The following is a 22,872-nucleotide window of genomic DNA, read 5'->3' as shown; positions in this document are numbered from 1 at the left end:
TGAAGGTCTTTGTACAATGTGCAAGACTAAAAAGACTAAATTTGTCAAAAAATTGTAGGTGATTGGATTCAGTACAAAGACTGCTTCAGCAACCTGGAGTCTAATATTCGAGAAAGTACCATTAATGAATTACATAAACCAATAAGAAAAAAATTTTAAAAGAATAAATGTTTCTCTTGATATCGATGGTTTATAGAGAGCTTATCAAGTAGAAAGGGAGTCTGGAAACTTAAACAGTATTTCAAAAATAAATAAAGTATATTAATATTTATTAATTGTTATTGATGTATCTTCAAGATTTGCTTGGATTGTTCCAGACAAGGGTAAATTGGGTAAAAATGTAGCTGATACTTTTGAAAAAAATATTTAGAGAGGGAACTCCAAGTAATCTAAAGACAAATAATGGTGAAGAATTGTACAATAAAGACTTTCATGAAATAATGAAAAAATAATAAAGTAATCATCATTCAACTTCTACTGAATTAGAAGCATCTGTTGTTGAAAGATTTTATATGGCATGTGCACCATCTGTAGCAGATATAGTGTCAGTTGAAGCAGTGCAGTGAGTGATGATAACTGTTTATGAGTCAGTACAGTGTGGACTGTCTGAAAGTTCAGTAGGCCAGTCCAAACGTCCTAACAGATCGCCACTGCAACTTACTCCTGCAATTTCTTGCGATATTACATTCGTCCCACTGTGAGAAGAAGGTAACAGGACCTTCTGGCGCTGCGTGCCAGCGGCCTTCATGTCAATGCATGATGCCTCATGGTGAACCACGTGCAGCAGCTCCTGCATAAGTGGAGTTGAGTTAGTTGCACTGGAACATCCACCGTATTCACTGATATGAGGCTGTGTGATTGAGATCTCTTCGCCAAAATGCAGGAATCCCTTTGAGGCATACAAGACAAGACATCATCTGTGCCATAGTGAGGTCCTTCCGAGATTTTGAAGAAGATGAATGTACTGACGATATATGATGGCTTTCATTTGTGTGGTGAAAAGTAGTCGATATGTGGGCCGATTATATTTAGTTCATTTAATACAGTGAACAACTGTCAGTACAGTCCACTATGAATTGTAATCTTGCCGCAAATTTTTATCCAACTCATTGAAAGAGGTCTACTGGGAGTTTGTTATTTGTATTTCTGGAACTTGTACATACTTTGGATATCCCAAACGATAAGTGGCAGATATCTAAAAAGCTACGCGCCAATTTTGAATCGCTTGTTATTAAGAAGCAGTCTTTGGTCAGAGTAGCTGTGTTGCTGAGAAATGTACTTGTTTTTGTCATCGCTACTTGGCAGCGAGGCCCTTGGGAGTTCTATCATTAGAGTAGTGAGGGGAGTATAGTGTTAATGTTTTTCCTGTTTGCTCCTTTTATATTTCTATAATATTCAACTTTTTACTTTTTAAAATGCAGTACCACCACACTCTCAAAGATGGCGTTTACTGAACGTTCCCTCACGCTCCTGATTAATTCATTTCTATTTATCTTACTGATATTTCTTAAGTTCCTTGTATATTCTGTAGTTACATTGTTAATTCTTTCTTCTTTTAATTGGTTGATGTATCACTCTCATGTTTTATACCTCCTGAAGTAGCCTTGTCAAGTACTAATTTTATTTTACTGATTTTTTTATTAATGTAAACTGTTATGAAGTTTTTTCCCATTCACGCCGTTTGTATTTCTTTACTGTTAAACTTCTTACTTTTTACATTGCATTACCACCACACTGTGAAATTTGGCTATTTACTGTATGTTTATGCTTCATTCTATATATGTACCTTCTTTTCCAATGTCTTTCAGAAATATTGTAACTTGTTTGACGACAATAGTCAGTAAATGTCTGAAATTGACCTCATAAGCCAAAACCTGGTTAACATAATAAAAGTAATTCTTTAGAACAAAAGCAAACTGGTGCTCTTCATTTATTATAACGATGTTCCTCCAAGAACCAATGGTAGAGTCAGTTAACGTGATAAATGTGCCAGCACAGCACCATTATCTGTCTTTTATAGGAGACTACTGAGACAAAAAGCAAAGTCAAAACAACACATCTTGTTCAACAAACAGTGTTTTCGACGCAAAATTACGCCAAATTATGTCTCCATAACGCCAAGAGGAACATTTGCCGCTGCAAATAACGCCAGTGAGATCGCAAGACATACATGAATAAAAGAAGAAATGGAAAATGGTATTATATTCAGGACAATGTGTGCACTCATCTAAGAGTGCTACATATGACTATCACATTGAAGTTACACCCATGTGAGTTTCATGTTTTTGATTGTGAAGTTTATCAAATTGTGAGTGCTGTTATTCATGATATATTTTTACGACAGAACAAGAAATTATCTATGGTTAGTAATATGAGTGCACCTCTAACCCCAAATTGCAAACGAAGGATTTCCCAATGTGTAATTAACCTATCGAAGTTTTTTTGTCGCCAAATGAAGAGAAAGTGCTTGTAAAAGGTTTTAAATATCCTCCTTCCCATCTTCCCTCAGAAAAACAACTGGATGTCATGAAAGTAGATATTGAATACGCTCTAATGAAAGATAATCCTGCAAAATATTTTGTTGCCAATACCCTAAAGAAAGAAATCAGATTTGAGTGCAACATCCTACAGACTACTGATTTTCACACTTTCAAGACCTAAAAATAGGAATTACATCAACAAGACATCATTGCAACAAAATCTGATACAGGCAAGAATATTGTACTTTTGACCAAATGTGATTACATGGATAAAGTTAATGATTTGCTCAGCACCACATGCTTCCATGTCTTTCATAAAGACACTACTAAATTATTAAAATGGGATGTTAAATGTGCAATCAGTTTATGCAAAAGCATATTCTCTGAGTTTGAAGCAAAACTGTTAACTAATATGAACCCAGCGCTTCCTAGAAGGCGTAGGATTCCTACATTACATAAACAAGGTGTTCCTATTCATCCTGTTGTATCATCATTGACTGCTCCATCTTACAAACTAGCTAGTAAACTGTACACATTAATTAAGAGCAAGACTAAACTCAAACCAAAGGATGGTATTTCAAACTCTGTAGACCGTGCAAATAAGATAAAAGATATACCTGTCTCACACAGTGATAAATTAGCGTCCTTTGATGTCTGCAGTTTGTTTTCCACATACCAGTAGTGGAATGCATAGATATTCTGACAGAGTTCATGTACAGGTCTAACGTCAATCTGGTGGAATTGAATTACTTCAGACTGGCCAGTCAGACATGGTTAGCACAAAACTAGTACAAGTTCCCAGAGACTCTGTATAAACAATTAGATGGCTTAGCTATGAGTTCCCCTCTTAGTCCACTGTTGCGGAAATATTTTTGGACCATTTTGAACAGAAGTTTCTGAAAAAAAGAACATTTGAGTGGAAATATTAAATACTGGTTTAGATAAATAGGAGATGTGCTGTGTATGTGGACTGATACTACAAGGCAACTTAACACATTTTTGCAAACCTAAACAGCCGATATAAAAATGTTCTGCTCACAGTGGAGATTGGCAAAAAATCCATAAACGTCTTAGATGTCACCACTGCCATCAGTACACAAACACATTGTTTTAAAATTTATAGATAAACTACAACTAAAGACATAGTCTTGCTAACAACACCCCATAGTTTACAAACATGTGGTTTTTCACTAAATGATACACCATCTCATATGTGACTCGATGTTCCTTGTGCAGAGTTAGGTACAATAAAATTTATTGCTGAACCATGGCTAAAATCCAATCCTGATTGACCATATCTTACATAGGAAACAAAAACTGAAAATTATACCCTTCCTATATGCACCATCTGCTGCCCTTTGCACCGTCTGCAAGAAGTGATGTACATTACTTTATCTAGGAGAGGTACCACAGATTCTAGCAAAAACACTGAAATCTTAAAATTATAGGCTTTTCTGCTATGTTAAGAACACCACAACCCAGTGTTTTCAGTAGCAAAGATAAGATCCAGTTACTAGACAACAGCAGAATATAAAAAAATTACCCATTCTGATTGTGACAAGTATTACAGTGGTCAGTCAGGCAGAGACATAACAGCTAGGCTGGCTGAACATGAATGCACCTGGAGGCTGCAGAATTCTGACTCCACGTTTGCTGATCATGTACTAAGTAAGGGTCACAACTACAAGCCACTGCCCATGTCCTTCACTTAACAAACAAAGGCCAAAAACTCGGTGTGCTGGAAGCCCTGGAAATTAACAGACATTTAGGTCATAGTCCTGACCTAATCTTAAACGACGAGACACAGCTTAGCACTTACTCTCTCATAAACTTCACGTAATTCGCTCTGTTTTTCTTTGCTTCCCACACTGTCTGTTCCTACATATGCCCTCATTTTCCTGCATTCACTGAGTTATTTTATTTTATTGAAATTGTTTATTTAATCCATTTAGCATTAGTTACAATTGACCTGGTACTTGTGTAACTTTCCATGTTTAGTACCTTTTGTAGTTGCCTCATCAAGTACTGTTTTTATTTTACTTGTTTCATTTATTTAATAACACAGTTACACACACACACACACAACTTTGAATATAGTGTTAATGTTTTTCCGTTTGCACCTTTTAAATTTATATACTATTCAACTTTTTACTTTTTAAAATGCAGCACCATCACACTCTCAAAGATGGCATTTGTTGTATGTTCTCTCACACTCACCCATTTTATAAATTATTCACTTCTGTTTATCTTACTGATACTGCTTACGTTCCTTGTACATTCTGTAGTTGCATTGATAATTCTTTCTTCTTTTAATTGGTTTGTGTATCACTCTCCACATTTTGCATCTCCTGAAGTAGTGTTGTCAAGTATTACTTTTATTTTATTGGTTTTGTTTATTAATATAAACTGTTATGTAGGCTTGCTGTTCCAGTTTATCCTGTTTAACCCATTTATACTCCTTTACTGTTCGACTTTTTAATTTTTACATTGCATTACCACCACACTGTTAAGGATTGTTAATTACTGTACTTTATGCTTAAATCTAGATGTGTAACTTCTTTTTCAGTGTCTTTTACGAACATTGTAACTTCTTTGGCAAGTTAGCCAAAAACCATTTAACATAATAAAAGTAATAATGTAGAACAAAAGGAAATTAGCACTTTTCATTTATTAGTGAGACAGAAATGCTGAGCAGAGGATTCGTGGCAATGTAGACATAAAGTGCATTGTGTTTCAATAAAATGATTTGTGTTTCAATACTGTAGAACAGAGGAGAAAGATTCGATTAGTGATTTAGAACGAAATGAGATGTAGAAATATTAGAAAACAGTATGAAGAGGAATGGAGGTAATATTTCTTATTTAGTTTCACTCCAGTCATGCATAGTTAGAATCATTGCTGAATGAGTCACTCATATCACGAAACTTTAGATTTTTCATTAAAGATAGAGTAATTTTCACATTAAGGTGTTTTTCATGTTTATTGATTATTTGTCCAACGTTTGTGAGAGTACGAATTTGGTATCAATGTTGCCCTTTGTCTACGTTAATTACTGTTGTAATACGAATTGCAAACAAGTAATAATATATCAGATAATTTAAAAACATTTCATTAAAGGGAAATTTCATCTAAGAGCATTGCCCACATCCTCCATCTGAGTCGTTTTTATTTAAAGAGTGTCACACTCAATAATGGGTTTCAAATAGATCACTTGTTGTCTGGAGCATTGCACCAATCTCTCAGGAACTGTAGTTAGAAATTTGCAGGTGGTGTTTCCAAGCAATTGCATTACGAGGTAAGTTATTTTCATTTCAGGGTCAGTTTGCTAAAAAAATTATCAACACTCAGGGACCATTTCATGAACAAAATTAGGAGGCAGATCATTAATGCACAGGGATCACTTTGTTTAATTCAGGAGATTGATAGTAAAGTTCAGGATTTGATTAGTTTGCACATTTTTTAGAAAGATTACAAAACCGGGCAAAATTTATGTTATATTCTCGCAGGCAGATATGATTGTTTTCTCTCGCAGTTGGAAATGCACAAATTTACCCAAAGCTGAACAACAGCAGTGTTACAACCAACCAACCACGCCAGTATGAGTTCAAAATAAAATCAAACGAAAACAAATTAATGAAGGAAACTTTCACTTGGTGACAGCTCTGTTCGGTTTGGGCGTCTGGGAATCCTTTGTGAATCTTGCAGACAGATATGCGCACTACTCTCTGTAACATTTTTTTCGTAGATAAGCTTTTGCACTGTGCTTATAGATTAATCATTTGTGTTTTCTTTTCCATAGAGATCAACATACTTATTTTTGACAATTTGTTTTCTTGTGAATATTGTTCTTTTTCGCAATGCCACGTGAGACTGTAAACAGTCGTCGTCGTACCAGTATTGTCCATTCATTGGCTATGTCCAATTCAACAGGAAATAATACCACTGTTTCTGACAAATTATTGCATCCTGTTTTAGAAAATCTGATAGACTCGACCAAGCAAGAGGTAGATTCTTCCCTTACAGACAGTTACATTCCAACAAACATAGAAACGATACCGAATTCGGATGGCATGTGTTTGAGTCTAAATATCTCTTCCGGCAATGACGCACCTACTTCACCTTTACAACTTTTAGATTCCACAAAGGCGTAATTCACCACATTTCAGACACTGCCAAGTCAGGTCACAACAGAAGTACACAGTGAGAAGACTGATGAACAGTCCGTTCATCACACAATCATTAAGGGCAGTTGTTTACACACCGATGAGCTTGGGACTATGCTTCAGATTTTACTCTCAGAAAACAACAAAATTCTCGTGACTTAACAACAAGAAAGTAATAAAATGTTAGTGACGCATCTTGACACAAATCAGAAAAAAGTAACAAAATTATATCAAGTCATATTGACCAAAAATTACGAAAGCACAGTGTAACATTTGAGAATCTGCAAAGAAATCACACTGACACGAAATTAAATAAAATTCCTGACCATTTAGAAGCGCTTGCAGAAAATCTGACACAGTTGTAGACTTTTTTAGCAACGAGTTGTTAAAGAAACAATGCACAAACAGAATGATTTGCTTCTTAAGAAAATAAATACTGCAGTTCGCAGTGCTGCAGTCACGAGACTAAACCGTAAAACACTCAATCTTTCGAAACATATCAGTCATTTAGAATCGGAAGCTGGTATAGTCGACAATATTACTACACAACTGCAGTCTCTAACAGCACAAATAGAAGATATTTCTTAGAAAGGTGAGCAATTAGAGATCAACACAGACTCAAATTCAAATGGTTCAAATGGCTCTGAGCACTATGGGACTTAACATCTATGGTCATCAGTCCCCTAGAACTTAGAACTACTTAAACCTAACTAACCTAAGGACATCACACAACACCCAGTCATCACGAGGCAGAGAAAATCCCTGACCCCGCCGGGAATCGAACCCGGGAACCCGGGCGCGGGAAGCGAGCAACACAGACTCAAATTCGGCAGACATACTTCCCATATCTTCTACACAAAAGAAAAATTTCTTTCATTACGCCGTTTCCAACATGACCAGCAAACAGTGAATACCAACAAAGCACAGGAGATTAACAGATTGAAAAGTAATCTTGTCAAATTGGCGACAATTATTTCATATGAAGAAAAACCTTGTGATTCTCCAGATAGTTAGATTTACATATACATAAAACGTAGATAGAATGAGGATAATCAGGGACTTTGAAACGGAACAGTGACTACCGCAAACATTTTACAATAGAAACGATCTAGAAAATTCTCCAAGACACGACGGATTCGGGTATAAACATTTTCTCCCTGTACGAAAATTGAAAGTTTTTAAAAATTGTAATACTTATATGAGTTCGTTAGATTGGACCAGCAGTTCTCTTTCTCTTTACCTCGAGCCTGGTCAATAACTCACAAATTAGAGTTAATCTGTAGTTTTTTAGAAAGTGAACCCGCCATGCAAATGCGTCCAGTAGCCAGACAGTGCTATTCTGTTAAAGAATTTCAGAAGGCGTTTTTAGCAACATATTGGTGGGAAACGTCAAATTCAGTCAATCAGCCTACCCAACTTTGAGAATTCGCAGTTCGCGACAATTATGCAATTTTTTGAGTACATGGTACAACAGAACCAGCATTTAACACAACCGCACAGTCAGTTAGCTTAAATTCAACTTTGTATCTGAAAAGTTCCCCGTTCACTACGTTTTTCTTTACTCACACAGCAAAAAAAAAAGTATTAATGCATTCCGCGACTTACTTCAATTACTTGAAATTCTGTAATCGAATCTTTCGATACCAAAAATTTCTCTCAAAACGACAGAGGTTACATTCGCAATAGGAATTTACAATTGCAATAGGAACCAAGGTTATAACAGATCATTTAATGACAGAGAAAATGGACGATACGGCAATAGTCAGAGGTAACAGAATAATTACAACAGACGAAACAATCTTACGAACAGCCTCAGTATAGTCAGCAACAAAGCCAAAATTTTGCTGGCCACAACCAACAGTAACAGCAACAAAATAATAACAATCACAATTCATCTCAGTACCGATTTTTTTATATTTAATTATTTAATATAAATAATTTTGTTGTTTTTTTCTTAGTATATTTTATAGAATTGATTTTTTTGAATTATAGTACGAAATTACGGATCACAGTACAATTACAATTATTAAATAAACCAGATAGTCGCTTCTTTCCTCCTGACAGACGATGACTAGAAGCTCAGCATACTGGAGATGTCCGCAGCAAAATGTCGTCTACAGACAATATGAACGACTAACAGAACGTATATCACGCTTCCTCCAAACCTTGTGAAATAGTAATGAAAGAGATAGGAAAAATAGAGTCTATTGCCACAAAGAACATACTGAATGGGACAGGTAAATTCAAAATTTTCAGGGCACCATTAATTCAGTTCCTAATGATTCAACTTTTCTCTTGACACATTTCGTTCTGAAGAAAAAAAAAACCGATATACGAAATAAAAAAAAAAAACTAGTTTCTTTCCCCAAGTCAAAGTGTCCAGTGACGATTTGTGAGTTGCTCTCGTGTGCGTAGACTTGTGTGGGACATTGCGTTGTTGTCATAGAGAAGGAGAAGTTCGTTTGCATTTTTGTGGCGAAGAACACACTTAAGTCGTTTCTTCAGTTTCCTGTGGGTAAAAGCAAAACATTTCAGTGTTGATCGTTGCCACATGAGGGAAGACGTCACAGAAAATAAGCCCTTCATATTGCCAGACGACTGTCGCCATGACTTACCGTTTAAGGGATCGGAGGAGAGATTGTGTAGCGCTAATCCGTTGATTGCTGTTTTGTTTCCGGTTCGAATTAAATTCATGTTTCCTAGCCTGTGATGACGTTCGACTAAAAACTGTCAGAAACAGCCTCGTACGCGCAAGTAATTCCCCTCTGATGATCCTCTTTATGGTCATCTGTTAGGCGGCGAGGAACGAAGCGGACACACGTCTTTTGAGTACCCCAAACGGTGGACAAGCGTTTGAGCACTACCAAGAGAGACGTCTTGTTGAGCAGCGAAGTGTTTGATTGTGACCCGTCGATCACATCGAACAAATGCGTCCGCACGTTCCAAAACTGCAGGAGTCACAGACCTGTGCGGCCGGCCAGAACGGAGGAGTTCGGACAGGTTTGCGCGAACTTGTTGCAACGATAACAGACGCTTCGCCCAACGTCTCACCGTGCTTTTGTTCACTGCCAGATCTTCATAGATATTCTGCAGGCGCCTTTGAATATCCGCAATGCTTTCAAACTTAATGACAGTTCCCTGCTTGGAACTCATCTCCGTTATGGCGCCATTTTGAAGGCTACGTATAGCACCGCAACCCATCGGGTTGATGTAGGAGTAATCCACGATGCCGCAGAACAAATTCCACATTTTTTCAACGGGAACTGGTCGAGAGAGCAAATGTGTAAGTAAGCTGTTTAGGTTTTTATGTTGGTAACGCCACGTAGCGCTCTGTATGAAAATCACTGACTGTGCTGTATGCAGTCTGTGGCTGGTTGGACACATTGGTGAAATATTCGCTATTGTTGTGTTGCGCTATTGGATGTGAACAGCTCGTAGATTTGGGCAGTTGGAGGTGAGCCGCCAGTAGTGGTGGATGTGGAGAGAGATGCCAGAGTTTTGAGAGGTTACTGTAAGCGGACGATCTGGACATGTGTCCGCCAGAAAAAGGAAATCTGTAAAGATGGTTGTCATGAATTGATAGACATATATATGATGACTTTTGAATATTATTAAGGTAAATACATTGTTTGTTCTCTATCAAAATCTTTCATTTGCTAACTATGCCTATCAGTAGTTAGTGCCTTCAGTAGTTAGAATCTTTTATTTAGCTGGCAGTATTGGCGCTCGCTGTATTGCAGTAGTTCGAGTAACGAAGATTTTTGTGAGGTAAGTGATTCATAAAAGGTATAGGTCATAGTTAGTCAGGACCATGCTTTTGTAGGGATTATTGAAAGTCAGATTGCGTTGCGCTAAAAATATTGTGTGTCAGTTTAGTGTTGATCAGAATAAGTAAAGAGAGAAATGAAACTTCCTGGCAGATTAAAACTGTGTGCAAGACCGACACTCGAACTCGGGACCTTTGCCTTTCGCGGGCAAGTGCTCTACCAAATGAGCTACCCAAGCACGACTCACGCCCCGTCCTCACAGCTTTACTTCCGCCAGTACCTCGCCTCCTGCCTTCCAAACTTTACAGAAGCTCCTGAAAGATAGGATATTGCGGAGACATGGCTTAGCCACAGCCTGGGGGATGTTTCCAGAATGAGATTTTCACTCTGCAGCGGAGTGTGCGCTGTTATGAAACTTCCTGTCAGATAAAACTATGTGCCGGACTGAGACTCGAAATCGGGACCTTTGCCTTTCGCGGGGCGTGAGTCGTGCTTGGGTAGCTCAGTTGGTAGAGCACTTGCCCGAGAAAGGCAAAGGTCCCGAGTTCGAGTCTCGGTCCGGCACACAGTTTTAATCTGCCAGGAAGTTTCATATCAGCGCACACTCCGCTGCACAGTCAAAATCTCATTCTAAAGAGAGAAATGTCTGAGTACGTTCAGTTCTGCTCAGCTGTTTGAAAATCAAATAACGTAAGAGCTTCATCAGCACAGTAATTCGATAATTTTCCAATGTGCTGCATTACTTATTGGACGCCCCTCATACAGCCAGGAAAATATAGATGAGTAAGGACCTTTTCTTGGGGTGGGGGCGGGGTTGAGTGAGACGGGAAGCAATCGAAAATGATATTAGTGTCATATCGAAAAGTCTCTTGAATCACTGGCTGATTGGCGACAGTCCTGATACCATTTCACCCCTATCGATGGGTCGAGTGGGGAAATGAGTTGGCATTAAACTAAGTAACTAAGCAAAGTCGGCTGGTATGTATACAAATGACTCAGGTTTGAATAGGAACAGTTTTTTTCGTCTTTTGCGCTACGAGTGAGAAGGACGTGAAGGCGACAGCAGCGGCAGAGAGGAGAGCCGGGGTGAGGTGAGGCCACAATGGCAGCCGGCGATGGCGGTGCCTGGGAGGCCCCCCGCGGTCTGGCAGCCGCAGCCGCGGGCGGCCGCACCCTCAATGGCTCTCTTAATTTAACAAAATATTTGTGACGAGCCGAGCCGCAGGAAGCGCCTGTGATGTGATTTCCCCGCCGGCGCGGCAAGGCTCGCGCGGGAATTCCTGGCAATTTGGAGTCTCCCCCCAGTTACAAAAAACCACACTATCTCTCCCAACTGGAGCACCGGCGGCGTACAAAAAGGAAGGGCGGCGGAGAAAGGCTGCCGTTCATAACACACCCGCCCGTCCACACGCCGCTCCTACAACACGCTCTTTTTTGTCTTAGAGCCGGCTGCAGAAAAAATATAAATAGAGGCGACCGTGTTGTTGAGAGTGACGGACGCGGCTACCTGAAGTCGGGGAGCGTCATTAGCCTAGCGCGCACTGTGGGTGCCGGCGCGAGAGCCGAGGTGCGAGAGTGCGCGTGGGCGGTTGTGGGTGGGGAGCTGTGGGGGGGGGGGGGGGCGGCGGGAGAGCGGGGGGGCGGCTTAATTAGTTTGCAGGGCGGCGGGCCACCTGTTGCCGCCTGCCGCTAATGACACCTACATTGACACCCGCGGAGCGCGCGTAACACAGTGGAAGCCGCTGGTGCTCTGTCATCGACGGCGCGTGTACACTGCTGACCATTGAAATTGCTACACTAAGCAGGATACATACGAGGGAGTCCCACGGACTGGAGTACCTCGAGCGGAATATGGCAATGATGTGACTGTACAATCTACTACGACGTGCGTTCAATAAGTAATGTAACTTTTTTTTCCTTCCTCGGCCAGTTGCGGTTGAAAAAAATGCGGAATACCACGCGGAATGGCCGCGCGGTTAGAGGCGTCATGTCACGGACTGCGCGGCCCCTCCTACCGGAGGTTCGAGTCCTCCCTCGGGCATGGGTGTATGTGTCGTTCTTAGTAAAAGTTAGTTTAAGTAGTGTGTCAGTCTAGGGACTGATGACCTAAGAAGTTTGGTCCCTTAGGAATTAAAAAAATAAAATATGGCGTTTCAGTCTTCGATCGCTATTCCTTATTTTCAGTTACCGGTTTCGGGCTAGCTGCCCATCTTCAGATCATATATTGTAGTTACAGAGTAACTTGTCCGTACAGAACACTCGGTTCCCTTAGGAATTCACACACATTTGAACATTTGAAATGCGGAATCTGTTGTGGAACATTGTGGAATATTTCCTCCTCAGCCTCTATAGATTCACGAATTTCCGTTTGGAGGTAGCGCTATACGTAGCCTTCAAAATGGCTCCTGTAACCGAAGTTGCGTTCCAGGCAGAGAGCTGTCGCTGTCATTCAGTTTCTCTTACCGGAAATCCAGAGCCTCGAAGATACTTATACGTACCTGCAGAATGCCTACGGAGACGTGGCAGTGAAGAAAAGCAGGTGAAGCGTATGCCATCATCGCAACAAGGTCGCGGAAACCTGTCCGAACTAACCCGTGCCCGCCAGCCGCACACAGCACACTCCTGCAATGTTGGAACGTGCGGACACCCTCATTCGAGGTGATCGACGCATCACAACCAAACAGCACGCTGCACAGTTTGCCATCACTGTTGGTAGTGCTGACACGCTCGTCCACCAGTTGAGGTACTCAAAGGTGTTTGCCCGCTGGGTTCCATACCGCACAACAGAAGACTATAAAGAGCAACGAAGAACCATCTATGCAGAGCTGCTTGAGTATTGCGAAGCTGATTATGACAATTTTTGTCGATCATCGTCACAGGCGGTGAAACATGGGTTAATCACTTCGATCGAGCAGGCCGGAGTGGCCGAGCGTTCTAGGCGCTACAGTCTGGAACAGCGAGACCGCTACGGTCGGAGGTTCGAATCCTGCCTCGCGCATGGATGTGTGTGATGTCCTTAGGTTTGTTAGGTTTAAGTAGTTCTAAGTTCTAGGGGACTGATGACCTCAGAAGTTAAGTCCCATAGTGCTCCGCGCCGTTCGAACCATTTGAACTTCGATCGAGAAACAAAACAGCTGTCCATGGAGTGGCGCCGTACCACCTCTGCTCCAAAGGAACATTTCAAAGCCGTACCCTTGGCTTGTAACGTCATGGCCACCGTCTTCTCAGCGGATTATTCTTTTTGATGACCTCCCTCATGGTGCAACGATCAATTCTCAAGTCGGGAAATTGGAGAAACTACTTCAGCGAGTTTGTCGTCACAAAAATGCAACCGAACTTCTCCTTCTCCATGACAACGCAAGTGCGCGCACCAGAGAGGAGCTCACAAAACTTCATTGAACTGTTCTTCCTCATCCATTCTACGGCCCGGATCTCGCTCCTTCTGACTTCCATACGTTTGTCCCAAAGAACGATGCCCACCGTGAGAAGCAGTACGTTGGAGACGGAGAAGATAATGTGGATGATGAGGATGTTATTGATGCAGCAAGACGTTGGCTACCATTCGACCAGTAGAATGGTATCATGCGATCCGAGAGGCCCTCCCTGTAAGATGGCGGAAGGCCGTTCCATTGAACGGATATTATGTCGAAAAACACGATTTTGTAGCCAAACGAGTGGGGAACAATACAGTGTATTTGAATCCTACATAAAACCATCGTGCTTTCAGAAAAATGATGTGTTGCATTACCTGTTGAAAGCTCCTCGTAGTACAGCATCTGATCAAAAGTATATGGATACTCCTGCGTAATGCAGAGTTGACCACTTCATGTCAAAGAATGAGGACCCAACAGTATAAAACTTGCTGGAGAGTAGCCGGTAGACAACAAGTAAGAGCAGAATGGGTACGTCGGGAGAGCTCAATGTCTTCTAACGTGAAATTTGATTGTGATTTTTATGTTGGTAACGCCACGTAGTGCTCTGTATGAAAATCGCTGACTGCGCTGTGTCCAGTCTGTGGCTGGTTGGACTCATTGTTGGAATATTCGCTAGTGTAGCGTTGGGCAGTTGGATGTAAACAGCGGGTAGCGTTGGGCAGTTAGAGGTGAGCCGCCAGCAGTGGTGGATGTGGGGGAGAGATGCCAGAGTTTTGAGAGGTTACTATGAGCGGACGATCTGGACGTGCGTCCGTCAGAAAAAGGATGTCATGAACTGATGCATATACACTCCTGGAAATGTAAAAAAGAACACATTGACACCGGTGTATCAGACCCACCATACTTGCTCCGGACACTGCGAGAGGGCTGTACAAGCAATGATCACACGCACGGCACAGCGGACACACCAGGAACCGCGGTGTTGGCCGTCGAATGGCGCTAGCTGCGCAGCATTTGTGCACCGCCGCCGTCAGTGTCAGCCAGTTTGCCGTGGCATACGGAGCTCCATCGCAGTCTTTAACACTGGTAGCATGCCGCGACAGCGTGGACGTGAACCGTATGTGCAGTTGACGGACTTTGAGCGAGGGCGTGTAGTGGGCATGCGGGAGGCCGGGTGGACGTACCGCCGAATTGCTCAACACGTGGGGCGTGAGGTCTCCACAGTACATCGATGTTGTCGCCAGTGGTCGGCGGAAGGTGCACGTGCCCGTCGACCTGGGACCGGACCGCAGCGACGCACGGATGCACGCCAAGACCGTAGGATCCAACGCAGTGCCGTAGGGGACCGCACCGCCACTTCCCAGCAAATTAGGGACACTGTTGCTCCTGGGGTATCGGCGAGGACCATTCGCAACCGTCTCCAGGAAGCTGGGCTACGGTCCCGCATACCGTTAGGCCGTCTTCCGCTCACGCCCCAACATCGTGCAGCCCGCCTCCAGTGGTGTCGCGACAGGCGTGAATGGAGGGACGAATGGAGACGTGTCGTCTTCAGCGATGAGAGTCGCTTCTGCCTTGGTGCCAATGATGGTCGTATGCGTGTTTGGCGCCGTGCAGGTGAGCGCCACAATCAGGACTGCATACGACCGAGGCACACAGGGCCAACACCCGGCATCATGGTGTGGGGAGCGATCTCCTACACTGGCCGTACACCACTGGTGATCGTCGAGGGGACACTGAATAGTGCACGGTACATCCAAACCGTCATCGAACCCATCGTTCTACCATTCATAGACCGGCAAGGGAACTTGCTGTTCCAACAGGACAATGCACGTCCGCATGTATCCCGTGCCACCCAACGTGCTCTAGAAGGTGTAAGTCAACTACCCTGGCCAGCAAGATCTCCGGATCTGTCCCCCATTGAGCATGTTTGGGACTGGATGAAGCGTCGTCTCACGCGGTCTGCACGTCCAGCACGAACGCTGGTCCAAATGAGGCGCCAGGTGGAAATGGCATGGCAAGCCGTTCCACAGGACTACATCCAGCATCTCTACGATCGTCTCCATGGGAGAATAGCAGCCTGCATTGCTGCGAAAGGTGGATATACACTGTACTAGTGCCAACATTGTGCATGCTCTGTTGCCTGTGTCTATGTGCCTGTGGTTCTGTCAGTGTGATCATGTGATGTATCTGACCCCAGGAATGTGTCAATAAAGTTTCCCTTTCCTGGGACAATGAATTCACGGTGTTCTTATTTCAATTTCCAGGAGTGTATTATGACTTTCGAACACAATTGGGGTAAATACATTGTTTGTTCTCTATCAAAATCTTTCATTTGCTAATTATGCCTATCAGTAGTTAGTGCCTTCAGTAGTTAGAATTTTTATTTAGATGGCAGTATTGTCGCTTGCCGTATTGCAGTAGTTCGAGTAACGACGATTTTTGTGAGGTAAGTGATTCATGAAAGATATGGGTTATTGTCAGTCAGGGCCATTCTTTTGTAGGGATTATTGAAAGTCAGATTGCGTTGTACTAAAAATATTGTGTGTCAGTTTAGTGTTGATCAGAATAAGTAAAGAGAGAAATGTCTGAGTGCGTTCAGTTTTGCTCAGCTGTTTGAAAATCAAATAACGTAAGAGTTTTTCCATCACTGTCATTCTTTACATACAAAGGCGAAGTTTCAAGGCAAACACAAAGGAGCTACCTCAGTTAAACCACTCTTTCGTTACCCAATGTATATAGTGTTTCTTTTACCTCAGTCGTCTTAACTGAATGAATTTTTGTGTTGCATGTTGAATGAAGTCGCAAGTCGGTGACCCAAAGAGGGCAGAGCGAGCAGAGCCGATCCGTATTATGACTCAACCTGATCAGTCCAGAAGTCTCAGAACTACAGTGAGGCTGCAGACGTAGCAAAGACAATGTTTTCGTCTACGGGGAAAGATTTATTTACTTCGGTATTAGTCACGCGAATTATATGGAAGAAAGAAAGAGCAGTCAGGGTTCATCTATAGAACCGATTACCAACAACGCGAGAAAGAGGGAAGAGGATCTGAACAAGCAGAGGCAGCTGGAAAGAGGCGTAAACGAAGCGAATATGAAATTGGACAATTCAGTACGTCATATGCCTATTAAATCGTACCACATACATTTTATACGTACATAGATTTAAAATAAAGTGAAAACTTTGGTGGTTTATCTTTCTGTCGTTCAAGGTGCTTCTTTGCACTCTGTTCTTCGACCTACTTTCTGGGAATGATCCGCCAAATTCAAGTAGTGTTGAACCAGGGTTACTTGATTTACAGCAAGCTCTGGGAACATCGGCTGATAAGAGTGTCCCAGAAATTTCACCGCCACAAGTAAGAAATAGAAGAGGACGTCAAGCTGTGACAAGACTCAAGCTTCCTGCTGTCTTTGATAAAAGGAGCGTCAGTGGCAGGGCAGCAGTTCACATCCCGATTACTACTGTGATGGCGCAAGGACTAAATATCGACGAGTACATAGTAAACATAATACTTGTTCACAGATACCGAGAGAAACTCCGCGAGGAAGAGGCTGTTGGGATAAAGATCCAGTTTAAGAAAGTATTATTGGTTTTACCGTTTTACGTTTACTGCCTCAATCAGTTTTCTTCACTGGATGCCTTTCGCTTTTATTTTCAAAGCGTTTTCTATAGGTCATTGGTGTTTTTGCATCTTGTTTATATATCCAGCAAGCCACTGCTTTTCCTTTGTTGTTATGAGAGTTTGAGATCAAAGAAAAAAGCAGTGGTTTGCATAATATGTAAGCAAGAGACAAAAATACCGATGAAAGTGGAAAATATTACTACAGATAAAAGCGAAACGCATCTGGTCTGTAATTGTAGTAATCTTTAGATGGAAAAACTAATGATAACTGATTATAACAGCTGCTCTAAAGATGGCCATGCAAACAACCATATTAAAAATGAGAAATTTCAATCTGATAAGTAACGGTCAAAAGTTTTGTACAATGTTTTCTGTAACAGTAAGAAATAAAACAGATTAGAGAAACATTTCACGTACCTATGAATGACAATCAAAATCACGTACAGCAAATCAGGTGCGTCAGATGTTTTTCTAATATATCATATTTCTTACTTTTGTGATAAACATTTGACCTGAGGTGACATGGAGTTTTACCGAAACCAAAAACTAGTGCAAAAATCAGGCAACAGATGGCGCTGGACCGAAAAAGCCCGTTTCACACTCAGAGGGTCTGCCAGTATCCACAATTCAGTATTTGGATTACCGAAAGTCCTAGAACTGTTATAGAAATCCCATTCCATGTTAAGAAAGTCACGGTGTGTTGTGTATTTACCACATCAATCGTAATCGGATCCTTTTTCTTCGAGGAAATGAAGGTGCCACTTTTCAAACTGACAGTGTGACGGTATGCTACAGAATCTTATCACACCGAGCCTTGCTACATACCACATCGCTACATACCACATCGCTATACGTATGAAACATCTCTTGTGTACATCTTCTAGTGATGTTCGCGTGCTCAGTCGCCACTTCCGTCATGTTTGGCATCTCAGGTCCCCAGACCTCAATTCGTGTGATTATTTGTTGCGGTGTTACCTGAAATCTCAAGTCTAACGCGATCGTTCGACCTCATTAGGGATGCTAAAAGACAACATCCGGCGGCAAATTCCCACCATATCTACTGATATGCTTTACAGTGCTGTTCACAGCCCTGTCCCTCGACAACAGGTATTGTTGATGAATGACACCCGAAATGTTGAGTATTTGTCTTAAATAGCATGACCTCTGCTAAAAATCAATTGTTATGCTAATTATTGCTTTATATCATATGAAGTGCCATCTATTGGCGATTTTGTGCACTTTTTTGGTTTTAGAGAAACCCCATATCATTTCAAGCATGTGTGTCAATTTGTAGCTCTCTACCTACATGATTTCGCAAAGTATTGAATTTTCAAATGCTAACGTGCTTTTGGGCTAGCCCGTACATCAACAGAAAAATTTGATATTTATTTTATTTTTTCAACATGAAAGACAAAATTCCATAATATCTATACCAATGAAACTTCTCATACGAAAAAGAGGTCGAAACATTAATTGAAAATATTAAAAAGTTTTAAGTAGGAAATCGAAGATTTCGTCAACGCTTTACTCCTAGTTAATAAATTGAAAGTGTAAATTATCCGGCAGAAAGAGGCGTCAAGCTAACAGAGGACTTGCAAGAAGACAGGAATTTTTTGACAATTCGTTTAAATAGCTCTCTCTTGAAGCATTTCAATTTTCCTTGGAATGGGAATTCTTTTCTTAATTATCCTTATTATTTACAAACAATTAAACATTTCTTGCAGAACAATATTTCACGCTGGTAAATTTGATTCCGCATTTACCACTTGCAACTGTTTGTTTCGCTATGAAAATCCTTTAAGTAATTTGTAAAGTCTTGTGCTCTGCTCGAACATTTGACCAGAAACATCATATGTATTTACCTTACAAGCTTCACGTATAAAAAATCACTCTCAAAAGTGTTTTCAAACAACAGCATCACAGGTACGATTATTTAAAATATTTCGAAACGCCTGCCCTGGAATCTTTATTAATGAATTCATTACGGGCAAGTCAAGGAACACTTTGATCAATTCAATATTCTTTGAATATTCCATTTTGTTCGATATAATTTGAGAGAAAATTATCTTAAAAAGGATTACAATGAATATTTAGAGTTAACTGCGTTCTTTCTTCGCAAAGCACCGTCTCAGGTAGTGTTTTTCCATGCTCAAGGGGACTTCATCATGTGAGGTGCATGGCGAAAACAACTTATTGCTCTAAAGCATTTGCGTTCCTTAATGAATTTGAATAATCTCTACAAGAAGAGAATTCAGTTTGTGAAATCCATATTTTCCTCGTCAGTGTGTAAATCTAAGCATGGCTGTCTGCCCCATATGCAGCCAAAGCACAGTACGTGTTTTCGAGTATTATTTCACGGCTTTGTAAATACTAGCATAAGGTTGCGTAATTCGTATAGAGCAACCGAAGAGCATTTTATGTTTTCGAGCATTATTTCAAGGCTTTGTGAATATCAGGTTGCCGATTGTGATATCCCTCATGTTGCTTTACAAAATCTGTAAAGTCGTTTATGGTACCTGTCCCCTGATATGCCGCCTTTGCACTGTTTGAGACTACGTTATCTTCTGATACAAAAATGGAAATGACCAATGCATTAAATCATGAGGTCGAAACATTAAATGAAAATATTAAAAAGTTTTAAGTAGGAAATCGAAGATTTCGTCAACGCTTTAATCCTAGTTAATAAATTGGAAGTTGTAAATTATCCGGGAGAAAGAGGCGCCAAGCTCACAGAGGACTTGCAAGAAACAGAATCAGTATGTGCCTAAGGATATGCATCGCCGTGAATCTGGAGAGTATTAAAGAAATCTTCATCAAGGAATAGACACTAGTAAAAGATTATTTTCTCGTCATATATGTCCCACAAACAGTCTACAACGTTCTTGTTACAGATTGAGGTACTGAAGTCAGTAAAACAAATTTAACGATTAAGCGGAAATCAGCAACTTCCGTGTAATATTTGTTGAGATTCTAAGTAATGAAATTTTATGTAGTTTGCTTTCCTTTTTTCCACTAAAATGAACGTGTCTGTCGAGACTAAATTACACACAACTCATTTTTTCGTGGAACCATACTAAGAAGTAATACAAATAAAAATAAGCAAAAGGAATACCACATAGAGCGCAGATCAAGTTTCCATCTCTAGTTGGCGCTGCAGTAGCGTCGGAGATTCAAAAATCCAAAATGAAGATTTCAAAACTGGTAAGAAATTTGAAAATTGAAGGTGGCGCTGGTGGGATATTTAAAAATGCCCGATTGCAAGATATTCAAATTAAATTTGATAAATATCTGTATTACGGAAATATCCCAGTTGTACCTTGTGCCACATCCTCCCTTCTCCCCATTTGCGTACTCCTGTCCGGCCAACAACAGAGTGGTTTTAAAATGATTCGTAGAAGAATCAGGTAATAAACAGTTTCACTGGTAAATAGTTTTAATGGTTCAATTACGGTCGGTTTCGAGCGATTATAAGTCCATCTTCTGGTGTACAAGAAAACTGTGGCGCGTGACCGCCCCACACTGAACACCAGGCTGTGGCGGCCACGCGCCTCACGTTTCTTGTACACCTGAAGATTTCTTGTAATCTGAACAAGGGCTTATAACTGACCGACGCCTGTCGTGACGGTACCATAAAACTATTTAGAAGTGAAGTGGTTTATCATCTGATTCTATACTGAAGCTCAGTTGCGGATGTTAAAAAAAATGGTTCAAATGGCTCTGAGGCCTATGGGACTTAACTGCTGAGGTCATCAGTCCCGTAGAACTTAGAACTGCTTAAACCTAACTAACCTAAGGACATCACACACATCCATGCCCGAGGCAGGATTCGAACCTGCGACCGTAGCGGTCGCGCGGTTCCAGACTGTAGCGCCTAGAACCGCTCGGCTATCCGACCGGCGATGTTAAAATGATTCCTAAACATCACAAGTTTATGTGACAGGGTAAAGACAGGCACACACACACCACACATATTTGAAAACTGGTGGGAATTTAAAAGATTTCCTTTTTTTGCGCTATATTCGAAAGTATTTGTCCAGAAAACAACATACGCACTCAGATGCACTCAGACACACACGCCCGCATACATACACACACACACACACACACACACACACACACACACACACACACACACACACACAGACTATATAACATACCGCCTCCCTCCTCTGTCTTCTAATCAAAGCATAGTATTTTAGGTACCACTGAAATGAAAGAGCCAGTTTAATCCAGCTTCATCTCGGCTGTGCTCAAAAGTATCTGAACAACCTGAATTACTTATCAAAAAACACGCCACACACTTAAAAAATGCGTCTGAACTGCTTAAAATGTTGTCAAGAATGGTTTCATTACTGACTTCAAAAAATTGTGTGTGGATTGAATCATAAGTCGCATAGGTAAATTTAATTGAAATTTGTATATCATTCAACAGAATGAATAAATAACACATGCTCTATCAATAGTCAAAAGCAACAGTTGTTTATCGAATGTAATTAATGACATAGTAACAGATAATTGTCAAACATGAGTTTTACTTTATATACTATTTCGAAAATCCTCAACTATGCAAAACAAACTCGTTTGCTGCTTTTATGCTCCTGCTGTTTGTCTTCATCAACAGATGGGTGCAATGATAAAACGTTCAAAGTTCACCAGGTCTAGAATAGTGCAAGATGCGCCAGAACCGCAAATTAATTACTTACTGCATCTACGATGCTTTTAAAATGTCACAATATTCTTTCCAAATCTGCAGAAATGTTTCAGCAACGCAAAAATGTATAGTGTTTAGTCAAACTGGAGTAAAAAATATGACTGTTAACTATAAAGTGAGTACCAGAGTGCCATTTTCATGCCTTAACACATGTGGCCTACTAAACAAGAAAGTAAACTTCATAAGGAATATGCGGACTTGCACAATATGTACTCTCAATAAACAGTTAAAATCCAGCGTTTAGTTATGCAGTGTAATATGAGAACGATTATAAAACATACTCTTCATAAATAGTTAAAAGTCGATGTTTGCTTATGCAGTGTAATTAACTTCGAAAAATGCTAAATAAAATGAACTACTTGTTTAAGGTTCTGTTTCTGGTCATCACCAAAAGGTGATGACATTTGCAGTTATATCTGAATACAACGCTTACTTTGACGCACAACCGAGCCTCAAATTAAATGATTCCACATCTATGATGCTTGAAAAGCCTCACAGGGATTTTTCCACATCTGAAATGTCAGCAAAAATACGTCAGAAACGCAAAAATACAATGTTTATGTAGTTACTGCAATTTTATTTTCCACGTACACACATATCGGCCAAATTAGAACCTAAAACATGATTTTGAGCTCTAAAGTATATACTCTAAAGCTGTTTCCATGCCTAAATAGTTGCAAATAACATGGTAAACTAACAGGTGACATGAGAGGCTAGGTCTAGAAGATCAATGTTGTAAAACTAACCCAACCAGGCT

The 22,872-nt window shown here is 40.8% G+C and overlaps 1 non-coding gene across 1 annotated transcript; it reads left to right on the top strand.

Annotated features, from left to right (window-relative positions):
* The first annotated feature begins 10,900 nt into the window (after window positions 1-10,900).
* Trnas-aga lies at window positions 10,901-10,975 on the top strand. Its single transcript has one exon. It is a non-coding gene; the product is annotated as a tRNA-Ser (tRNA).
* The last annotated feature ends 11,897 nt before the right edge of the window (window positions 10,976-22,872 follow it).

Source organism: Schistocerca piceifrons, chromosome 3 (genome assembly GCF_021461385.2).
Source record: "Schistocerca piceifrons isolate TAMUIC-IGC-003096 chromosome 3, iqSchPice1.1, whole genome shotgun sequence".
Classification (NCBI taxonomy): Eukaryota; Metazoa; Arthropoda; class Insecta; order Orthoptera; family Acrididae; genus Schistocerca; species Schistocerca piceifrons.
The sequence above is the reverse complement of the archived record's forward strand: the minus strand, read 5'-3'. Positions and strand labels throughout refer to the sequence as shown.